The sequence below is a fragment of the Carettochelys insculpta genome, chromosome 3, assembly GCF_033958435.1.
Source record: "Carettochelys insculpta isolate YL-2023 chromosome 3, ASM3395843v1, whole genome shotgun sequence".
In the NCBI taxonomy this organism is placed as follows: Eukaryota; Metazoa; Chordata; order Testudines; family Carettochelyidae; genus Carettochelys; species Carettochelys insculpta.
Window position 1 is genome coordinate 88,417,451 of NC_134139.1, and position 12,010 is coordinate 88,429,460.

The following is a 12,010-nucleotide window of genomic DNA, read 5'->3' on the forward strand; positions in this document are numbered from 1 at the left end:
GTTGAACGTCGAAGTAGGGCGCTATTCCCATCCCCTCATGGGGTTAGCGGCTTCGACGTCTCGCCGCCTAACATCGATGTTAACATCGAAATAGCGCCCAACACGTGTAGCCGTGATGGGAGCTATTTCGAAGTTAGTGCCGCTACTTCGAAGTAGCGTGCACGTGTAGACATGGCTGACATGTCCAGAGGGTGTAGCCTTCCACAAATGCACCTGGAATCTCATATAACTACGTCCTAGCTATGCTCTATTTTTAGCATGCTGTCTTGGTCAGAGCTGGTGCTGGTATGGATTTTTATTCAGTACTTTAACCCTCCAGCTCTAAGAGTAGACAAACATTGAGTTATAACTGTCACACCACAGCCTGCACTTCTAGACTGCATGAGGCCGCTGCGCCAAAAGAAGTTGAGGTCAGTTTTAGGTATCCTTAAAGGAGAAAGGATCAGACTCTTGTTTTACTTTAAGTGAATTTTTTAATGTGGGCTCACACCACCAAGGGTTCAGCTCTGGTGGGTCCAGTTTCAAGCTTGACAGAGTGAAAGTCGCTTCTGCCACTTGCTTCAGATTTAGAGTCTTTAGGATCACATGAAGACCAGGTGTAGCGATCAAGCATATACTCACAAGTGCAAGGTCTACTCTGTTTTACGCGTCTTATTGAAATCACAATTAAGGTTACTTAGGTATATTGAAATTCTCTAAAGACCTATTCACAAGTTACAGGTATGGTTACGGTCACATCCTCTTACTGTTAGGATCTGATGTGTCGCTCACGGATTGAGCATCAGTGGAAGGATGTTTCTTGGTGGAGTTTTTCGTGAGGAGATCGCTTTTCCCAGTTTGGGCACGACCTTTTTATGAAATGACTTTTGTCCATCCCTGCATTCCATGCTTGCCCATAACAGTGTCAGCCCTCTCTTTTCTTGTTGGTCTGAAGTCCTCTAGAAACGCAAGGGACACAATATAAAAGCAGTCAAGTAGCACTTTAGAGATCAACAAACTAATTGATTAGGTGATGAGCTTTCGTGGGACAGACCCACTTCTTCAGACCATAGCCATAGCAGAACAGACGCAAAATTTAAGGCACATTTTAAAGTGCTACTTGACTGCTGTTTTGTTTTGATAGTAATGCCTTAAATTTTGAGACTGTTCTGCTATGGCTATGGTCTGAAGAAGTGGGTCTGTCCGACGGAAGCTCGTAACCTAATAAATTATTTTGTTAGTCTTTAAAGTGCTACTTGACTGCTTTTTTGTTTTGATAGTATATAGACTAGCACAGCTTTCTCTCTGTTACTAAGGAACACAATATTTATGCATTCTATAAGTTCTTTTTTATTCTCATTAGCACTGATGTATCCTGTTGTTAAGACAAACATGTGAAACAGATGCACCTTTGCAGCATTTCTGTGATTTAAAATTAATTTTTCCAGCACTTTTTCTTTTTACAGTTTGATCCATTGCCCATGTTTCCCTATTATTGTCAGGCACAGACTCATTCTTTGCCCGTTTACTTATGGCAAGCATTTCTTCAGAAGCCTATGTCTTAGTACAGCTAAGCTAAATTAAGTTGGTTTTACTTTATTTTGACTTGGAGCATCTGATTTAACACATGTGATTCTGCATTTCCCCACTAGGTGGTTGTGGTCAATGGAGCATGTCCTTACTCCCAGGGGTTGCATCAACTCACTGTGGGTAACTTTTCCATAGCCCTTGCAGTAGATTGGATTTCTGGGTTAGGGTCCCAATGCCTGGCAAGATGAAAACATTGTTGCAGGTGGTTATGGGTGCATGTTGTCACCTCCCCATGTCTGTGGCTTAGAACCAGCCTTGTCCTGCAGGTACACCTCTCTAAGCTTCTTTATTTTCAAGCAGCATTGCTGTGTGTCCTTGGTATAGCCCTTATCCACTATGCTCTGCATGATTTTGACATAGATATCAGCATTTATTTTGCTGTTTCAGATCTCCGCCTGCCCAGACTCTCCACCCTCCACCCCACCTCAAGCAATCAGATCCACGGTCTCCTGAACAATCCATGCTGGAGGTGTTTGTGACCCTGGGCATGCATGTTTAGCTGTACTGATGAGCTCTCCACGCTGCTGCAATGGGAAACGAACATTCAAAAGTTCCCAGGGCTTTTCCTCCTTGCTGAAGAGCACTGGGAGTTCAAAGTGCTTACCAGAGCATAACACTGGAGCACTCGGGGTCATCCCCCCAGGCCAGTAATTCCACTCATTCAGGTGGAGTACAGGGGTGGATTTAAAAGCCATTTAGGTCGATGGGAGGGACTGGGCAGTGTAGACACACTCATTACAAATTTGACCTAATGCTGAATACGTTGAACTAAGCTTGTAATGGAGACCAGCCCTTTACAGGCCTTCTCCTGTCGGCTTTGCATGTCAGCCTTTGTTAGTTATCTAATACATGATTTCCTCTAAATACAGATTGATTTGATCATACTTTAATCCTACAGCTGAACTCACAGCATACAATGATTATACATGACATAGGCTACGTCTACACGTGAAGCCAACATCGAAATAGCTTATTTTGATGTAGCGACATCGAAATAGTCTATTTCAATGAATAACGTCTACACGTCCTCCAGGACTGGCAACATCGACATTCAACTTCAACATTGGGCAGCACCACATCGAAATAGGCGCTGCAGGGGAGCGTCTACACGCCAAAGTAGCACACATCGAAATAAGGGTGCCAGGAACAGCTGCAGACAGGGTCACAGGGCAGACTCAACAGCAAGCCGCTCCCTTAAAGGGCCCCTCCCAGACACACTTGCACTAAACAACACAAGATCCACAGAGCTGACAACTGGTTGCAGACCCTGTGCATGCAGCATGGATCCCCAGCTGCGGCAGCAGCAGCCAGAAGCCCTGGGCTAAGGGCTGCTGCACACGATGACCATAGAGCCCCGCAGGGGCTGGAGACAGAGCGTCTCTCAAACCCTCAGCTGATGGCCGCCATGGCGGACCCCGCTATTTCGATGGTGCGGGACGCAGATCGTCTACACGTGCCCTACTTCGACGTTCAACTTCGAAGTAGGGCACTATTCCCATCCCCTCATGGGGTTAGCGACTTCAACGTCTCGCCACCTAACGTCGATTTCAACTTCGAAATAGTGCCCAACACGTGTAGCCGTGACGGGCGCTATTTCGAAGTTGGTGCCGCTACTTCGAAGTAGCGTGCACATGTAGACACGGCCATAATGTGTTAGTTAATTGTAACATCACACAATAAATGACCCATAAACTAGAATATCAGCTCTAAAGAATGAATGCATTTAATAAGGCTCAACACCGACTGTCTCCTGTAACTCTTAGAATGATTGAGAACTTTGGCTTCCCATCTTCTATATCATCTTTGGGCCAAAAAGATATAGACGGAGCACTGGACAAAGACTCAGCGTTTTATGCCACATTCAGAGACCATCTGTAAACACGTCCTTCCCCAGCCTTATTCCATTCAGCCAATTCATTTCTTCACGCAGTTGTAAGAGTTCCCTTTGCACTGTGATACCGAAGGAAAGAAGAGAAAGAAATCCCTGGAGTAGCTCAGCCCTACAAGAAATGATTTATTCTCTGTCTCCTACATTCAGATTTTTCAGAGCATTTGTGATGACATCTGGATTAGCAATTTTGTTCCAAAGCATTTAGTACTCCTGGAAATAAACAGCACACTAATGTAATCTAACACAGCCCATATTGCAGCAAAATTAATTTGCTGAATTATTCCAGTCCTGGAAGTTAATGGTCAGTCAGAGAGCACCACTGTTTATTTGAATTGTTTTCCTTTGCTAAGTGAAAATGATCATGTTGGCATCTTCTCTGAGAGCATTAGAGAGGATATTGGGTTAAGAGGAGACAAGCTGGCTCACAGTTTTGAAAGCTGACGCATGTAGCACAGGACACCATTTGCTGAAATAAGCATTAGAGTGAAAGTTGACACGTAAGAAAAAAGTTTACATTGGCTTCCTGCAAAACAGAAACACTCTGTATTGTTGAGGAAACGTGCAAAGATCTCCTCATTGCGCAATGTACTGAAGTGTTAAAATTAGATATTTGCTTCAGGGTTGGGTCACGCCTAGGTACCACAGCTGTTTGGTGACTTCTCTGTTCATCAAGAGAGCCTCTGGTAGACTGCATGAGGGCTGTTATTGGAAGTGATCCAGCAATTTGCCTTGGGTTAGAAGTTTTAAAAAAGTTGGTAGTTTCTTCTTGAGCCTGTAGAGGTGTCTGAAATTCCCACCAGTACTACTTTGATGATTGCATACTACACAGAAGCATAAGGCAAGGCCATTCAGTCTCATCTCTCCTTTCTAGCCTAAGTGCTCCCACCTGCTCTTATAATTCTAGAAGGGAAACTAGAAAGGTGAGAAGATATTAGATTAAGTGATGCTATATTGATTTTTATGTCATTCAATGGATATTCTGTCCTCAGCCTAACTGCCAAAATCAATCGCATTGACTCATGTCTGTTTAAAATGAATTTGAAAAATTGGAGGCCTTTATCCATTGTAATTCATGGTTCTCAGTGTGGTTAACACACCCTTCTTGAACTTTTAGGAGTTATAATAGCTTTCAGGGTATTGATTCATTCTTACACAGCATCCCCCTTCTCTTTACAATATAAAAGATGGTGTGTCAGTGACTGAAGCGTCCATTCACCCTGTATGGGATCATTCATCTCTTTAAAATGTCATTTGTTTTGGATCTATTGACCTTGGTACGGAAAAAACCCTTGTGTCAAGCAGCAGTTTGTGAAATTCATCTGGGCTGGGTCGACGCTTGCCCCCAACTTGGAAGGGGGCTTGTTAATCAGGGTGATGGGAGATTACTAATGAAGGACTGCGTTAAATATGCAGCTCCTCATTAGGCTAATTCTCCCCCGCAGCAATTTTGAAGCGTCAAACTTTGAAGTGCCAGCATGCATGTAGCCACGGGCAACCTGCCAGTACTTCAAAGTGCCTGGGCTACTTCAAAGTGCCTTTATTCCTCAAAATTTTGGGGAGTAAAGGCACTTCGAAGTAGCATGGCACTTCGAAGCGCCCAGGGCTAGATGCATGCCAGCACTTTGAAGTTTGACGCTTCAGAGTTGCCACAGGGGAGAATTAGCCTAATAAAGTGTTGCATATGCACTGCAGCAGTTCATTAATAATCTCCTGTTGCCCTGATTAACATGCTCCCTTCGAAGTTGGGGGTAAGTGTAGACAAGCCCCTGGAGATCCAGGTGCTACTGCATGAGGCTGAAAACTCTCAAGTAAACTTTTGTAATTAACCACTGGAACAAGTTACCAAGTGACAAGGTGGATTCACCATCAGTGACATCTTTTATATCATGACTGGACACATTTCTTAAATATTTCGGGTTATTCTGGAGAAGCTCTTCCCTCTACTGGGAAGTACACAGATGATCAGAGTAGATTATTACTGAGTTTAGTTCTAGCCTTAGAATCTATTAAACACAAAAACATGCTCCTGCACGATGATGGCTTGGAGTTCCCCTGCCTAAAGCAATAGATTTGTTTTGGAAGACAGGGGTTAAGTCCCAGGGGATGATACATCCCAGAAGAAGTATATGTGCTCCATCTTCCATATGGCTACTTTCCCCCCAACTGATTAATGACTCTCCAACTCTCAGAAAGAGTTCACTGGACTCCATGGTGCTACAAGGGTTTAAACTGCCCCAGTTTGGGTCATAGGAAGCAGCCTGTAGGGATGCAGCTGGTTTCTGTGCTCTATTTCTTACTCATTCCATGTTTCAGAATAGCCTGGCCTGGCCTAGTTTAAATAAGGTCTGGCTGATGTATCTAGGACAAGAAGAATCTACTCCATGCCTGTAACAAATAATTCTCAAGTTCAGCTGTACTCATCAGAAGTCTTTGTTTACCCCTGCATCAGAAAAGAACTTAAATGCTTTCTTGAAGCAGTGCCATAGGGATAGAGCAAGATAGGATGATTGGGTTTGTTTAGCACAAGAGGTATTTTCATCGTCTCAGAGACTGTTGTTCCCTTATCTCCCTTTGAATGGTGCCTACCTTGTTTCCCCCAGTTGTATCTCAGAATGGATCAACTTTCTAAAAAAATGCCAAGAGGGAACAAGTCATAAGCAACATAACATACTTTTAATTTATGCTTAGCATCCTAGGGTTTTATGAGGAAATGAAAGGATGAAAGTGTTCTTGACCAGAAGGGGAAAAATTGGGTCATTAACATTAAATGAAAATGTACCTTTTAAAAACAAATTTCAGCTCAATAAAACATGGAAAAAATAAATGAGTCTAATGTGTAGTAAGTCATAGTTTCCCTTATTAAAGCACAGAGAGACGTGACTCTTAAACAGCATGTTCCTTAAGAGGTTGCTGTGAGTCTCACACTAAGAGCGCTAAGTAGGCGCTCTACGTTGATTACTAATGTAAACAGGTGTGTAAAAATATCCCGTGTGACCAGCGCCCTTCCAAAATGTGAGCTTTCTCTGTTGTATTCATTTAAGTGGAATATATGGGCTAAAGGTCTTAATGGCTGTGCCTACGCTACAAAAATGACTTTGAAGTTGCTTAGCAACTTCGAAGTAGAGCATCTACACACACCCTACTTCGAAGTTAAACTTTGAAGTAGGGCACTACTCCATTCCCAGGAATGGAGTAAGGACTTCGAAGCTGGACTCCCTACTTTGATGTTAACTTGAAGTAAGCGAAAATGTATGTAGACTCTCTGCTGGCTACTTGGATGTAGTGCCTAACTTCGAAGTTAACTTCAAAGTTAGTTCCTAGTATAGATTTACCCAGTCTGACCCAATCACTGTCCACTTTTAAAGGTTTGGTACACTGAGACCTAAGCCTGCTTAGTACCAAGGCAAACACACCATTTAAAAAAAATAAGCTTTTCTTAAAGATACAGGAAAAAATTAAAATATTTGAAATGTAAGCCATTAAATAATGCTTTCATTTTAATACCCCATATTCCCTCCATGTGGAAATATAGGTGCTTGAAGCACTTTCTGTCACTTTCAGGGTTTGTAGTTTGGTTCTGTGTCTCTCAGATTCCCCACTATACAACTTGGTTGAAGAGAGAGCATAGAAAGGGAAAAAAACCTCATTTGACAGCCTTTTGGGTGGTATTAACAATGGTTGTGATGGGCTGGATCACAGACATCCCCTTGAAGTTGTCACCCAATGAGCTGACCATTTCACTGAGCCCACTCACCTGCCCTCTGAGGTGCCCCACTATCCTGTGCTGCTGGTCCAGAACCTCCAGTCCCCCTCAGTGAAGGCACAAAGTTGGGGCAACAGCCCCATAACAGAGTAACACAGAAACTGGTAACAGCTCTTCTCTGGGAGGGCACCGTTGCAGGGACTTGACAGCACCCAGGAGCACAGCTTCAAACAGGATCACAACCCTGATAACTCCATCTCACTCTGTATAAAAATTTACCGAGAGATAGCCCGTAAAGTTCACTCTCTTTATCAATGAACAAGAAATAAGCAGAGCTGTTGTGTTCTCCCCATGAACTGGGTTTGGTAATAAAAGAAAGTGATTTTTAAGTATAAAAAGTAGGACTTAAGGGATTTGCAAATAGTAACAGACAGCTCAAAGTAAGTTACTAGGGTAAAATAAACAATACACCAGAGAAGCCTAATACAATCAGGCTACGGTTACACTATAGCGCTCTGTTGACAGAAGTCACTGTTGGAAGAGATTTCCAGGCAAAACTTCTGTCAAAAGAGTACAACCACACACTAAAAATGGATCAAAAGACCAATCCACTCTGTCAACAGAGCAGCAGGACTGCTTGGCTGCTACGCCAATAAAACAGGCATCCAGAAGCACAGTAGACAGGGCTACCTATTGTTCTGGATGTCCTGCCTGTTGAGAGAAGGCCCCCCCAGAGCATCCACACAGCTTTTGTGTTGACAGAATCTGTCAACAGCAGCATTATGCCCCATGGCTAAGAGGCAGAACTCTGCTGGCAAAAGTGCTGAGGTTTGTTGACAAACTGTTGACAAAACGCATTTTGTGTGTGGACATTCCACCAGTTTTGTTGACAAAGCCGGGGTTTTGTTGGCAAAACTTGCTAGTTTAACTGTGGCCTAAGAGAAATTGTTACAAAAACATGATTCATCAACCTTGTCCTTATCTCAGGTAAAATTCTGCAAGCCAGAGCTAATCTTTTCTCTCACACAGATCTAATAGCTTCTCCCCACATTAGTGTGGTTTCCAGGTCTCTTCATGGGTCCTCTTGTAATGAGGAGCTGTCTGTGAAGCCGGCTGAAGACAAACATTATTTGCTTCTTGTATCAGTCTCAGCCAGTGGAGTGCACCCCCTCTGAGTGGCACAGGCCGACGTACTTTGCCCCAGTCTGGGTACCACCAATCTTGGGGCTGACAGCCATCTTCCTGGAGGCATGTCCCCTTTAATGGGGCTGCCAGCAAGCAATGTATGCACTCAGGCTCTAGCTCAGGGCGGGACAGCCACCACAGTTCATCAAAGGGTCCTGGCCCTGGTTCACGGCAGGCGGCAACCAAGCAGTCAGTAAAAGTGGTGTGGGTTGGGCGAGGTGTGGGGCTGCCTCTCCAGGGGTCAGGTAGTGGGACACAGGCCCTCCCACTCCACTGCGTCCTGGCCCAGGCTCCTAGGAACAGGTGTCACCATGAGCTGGGTAGTGGGGATCCAGGCCGCAACACACTACCATGGGCTCCAGTGGAGCATTCCCCGGGCCACTTCCTACCTCCACCTCCATCGGTGTCTGGTCCCACTCAGGGTGCTCGGTGAGCTCAGGAAGCCAGGTCTCCTCTGGGTAAGTGGCAGTTGGCAGGTCTGGCCAGTTGGGCATCTCCATGTCATTTGGGTAGTGGACAGGGGGCAGCATCGTGGGCTGTGACAGGCCCAGGACCTCAGTGTGATGAGTGGCAGGCAGGACTCCAGGCTTGTGGCTGTCTGGATCCCTGGGGTAGCTGGTCACAGGCAGGCTTCCCAGATCCGGAGGGTCCTTGGGGAGTGGGGCTCGCTGCAGGCCTGAGGGCCCTGATAGGTCAGGAAAGTCCAGGTACCTGGCTAACGGCAGGCTTGGCTGTGGCCCTCTGGGTTGGTCAGGGTGACTATCTGAGGGGTCTCGCTGGCCTGGAGGTCTGATCCAGGTCCTCCAGCTCTGGCTCACAGGAGCCCAGTCAGAGGCCTTTGCTCTGCTCAAAGGCCAACCTTTTTATGAGCCTTGGACCCTGCACCTGGCAGTTCTGGCCCCAGGTACGGCTCTCTGGGGGGCAGGCACAGGTGTTCTGGGCCCACCCACCTAGGTCTCTGAGAGGCTTCCTCAGCCTCTGAGTCAGGGGGAGGCCATTGCACCTCCCTACGCTTCCCATCCCATACACAGAATTTCCCCAGGGTGGTAAGTCTTTGTTCCATCCTCCCAAACCCAGTGAAAAAGTACCAAATTCAAGTCAGTGACAGAGAGGTAGCTGTGTTAGTCTGTACCCTAACAAAACAAACCAGCAGTCATTTAGCACTTTAAAGACTAATAAAATAATTTATTAGATGATGAGCTTTTGTAGAAGTCGATCTGTCTCACAAAAGTTCATCACCTAATAAATTATTTTGTTAGCCTTAAAATTCAAGACAGTTGACTATGTGAACTAGTGCTTGCATCTGTCATTGTAGAACCAACCAAAATCCAGACTTAACAGAAAAACGAGACTATTTGCAGATCATTGCCTTGAGCACTAGATCATTAAGTTCCTTAAGTACCACTAATAGCTTTCACTAGAAGACCTAGATTAACAGGCAGGTTTATATTTCATATTTCTAACTTTACATACTAGGATGGTGCACACAGATAGAGTCTGCACATTCAGCGGATTACTAGCTTTTCAATGAGAGGTTACATGCTGCATTTTGCATAAAGCATATTCAAGCTGTACATATTAATATTCAAAACATGTTTTCACAAAATTATGGGGGTGCAGTCTCATGGTGATAATAACTGTCCTTTTGGAAGCAGAAAGAAGTTAGCAGAAGTGAGCTAGAGCTGTTGATATTAAAGTCTGATCTGGTTTGCTGACAATGTGTACTCATACACACACAGGCACGCACGCACACCGAAAACACAAAAAAACACGAAAGAAGAAAATTCAGCTTCTGTCTTTGCTGTTGACTCTCACTTGCAGTCTCTCTCCTGGAGAAACAAAGGAAAAGCATCCTGTCTTATCAGCCACTTGAAGACATAACAAGCTTACGCTTGCATTGGGTTGTTTAGGGTTTGTTTTTAGTTGCCTCCTTCTGATCATGCACTATAGTAAAATATACCGGCTTGGCCAGCTGAACCAGGCTCTTATGAGACAGAAAGAAAAAGGAGAGGAGTAAGAAAGAGAAGAAATAAAATGGGGAAGAAAAAGATGTCATGCTGAGGGGGGAGGGAGAAGGGTCTCACACACGTAAACACAGAAAGGAAGCTTACAAGAAGTGGAAACTTGAACAGATGACTAGGGAGGGGTATAAATATATTCCTCGAGAGTATGTAACTAGGAAGGCCAAGGTCAATTGGAGTTACAGCTAACAAGGGATGTGATAAGAAACAAGAAAGGTTTCTGCAGGCATGATAGCGTTTGAGGGTGATCAGGGAAGGTGTGGGACCCTTACTGGATGAGGGTGGTAACCTAGTGGCAGATGTTGAAAAAGCAGAAGTACTCAATGCTGTTTTTGCCTCTGTCTTCACTGACAAGGTCAGCTCCCAGAGTGCTTCGCTAGGCAGCACAGCATGGGGAGGAGGTGGGCAGCCCTCAGTGGAGAAATAACAAATTAAGAACTATTTAGAAAAGTTGGAGATATACAAAATCAATGCATCCGAGGGTGCTAAGGGAGTTGGTTGATGTTATTTGCAGAACCGTTGGTCATTATCGTTGAAAACCTGTGGTCATTGAGGGAGTTCCCAGACAGCTGGAAAAAGGGAAATGTCATGCCCATCTTTTAACAGGGGAAGAAGGAGAATTCAGGGAACTACACACCAGTCAGCCTCACCTCAGTCCGCAGAAAAATCAAGGAGAGAATCCTTTAAAAAAATCCATTTTGAAGCACTTAGAGGAGAGGAAAGTGATCAGGAATAGTCAACACGAATTCATCAAAGGGCAAGTCATGCCTGGCTAAACGGATCGCCTTCTATGGTGAGGTAATTGGCTCTGTTAATATGGGGAAAGTGGTGGACCTAATATACTTCAGCAAAGCTTTTGATATGGTCTCCCACAGTATCCTTGCCAGCAAGTTGAAGAAGTATGGCTTGGATAAATGGACTCCTAGGTGGATAGAAAGCTGACTATACCGTCATGCTAAAAGGGAAGTGATCAATGGTTCTTTGTCAGGTTGGTGGCTAAGTGGAGTACACCCAATGGTTGGTTCTGGGGCCTGTTTTGTTCAAAATCAAGCTGACTTTGGTTTTCAAACTAAATCTGTTAATAACCAGTCCAAGTCCATAAGTCAAAGATATTAGCTGGGAACTACTAAACACATTTCATCTATGGCAAAATCCAGAATGAACCTAGGCTACAAGAACTAGATAAACTCACTGAGCAGAAGTCTATTAATGGCTATTGGCCAGGGATGGTGTCCCTAGCTTCTGTGTACCAGAAGCTGAGCATGGGTGACAGGATGATCACTTCGTGATTACCTTTTCTGTTCATTCCCACTGGGGAACCTGGCATTGGCCACTATTAGAAGATAGAATAGTGGGCTAGATCAACCATAATGGATCAGACCAAAGTCCTTTTTGTGTTCATATGTATGAATATACTGAAGAAATCTTTGTCCAGAGTAGTTTAACCTTCTGTTTTGATCCAATAAATGTCTCCTTCCAACATACAGTAGATTTGCAAACATTAACATGTTTTATTGCCAGCAGTGAGTAATCTGGTATGTAGTTTGGCTTTTCCCCACCCCTATTAACAAATAAGCTTTAAAAAAATAAGTTAGAGCACTGTACGGAGTTAGTTATGATTTCTTTGTCAACCATCTATTT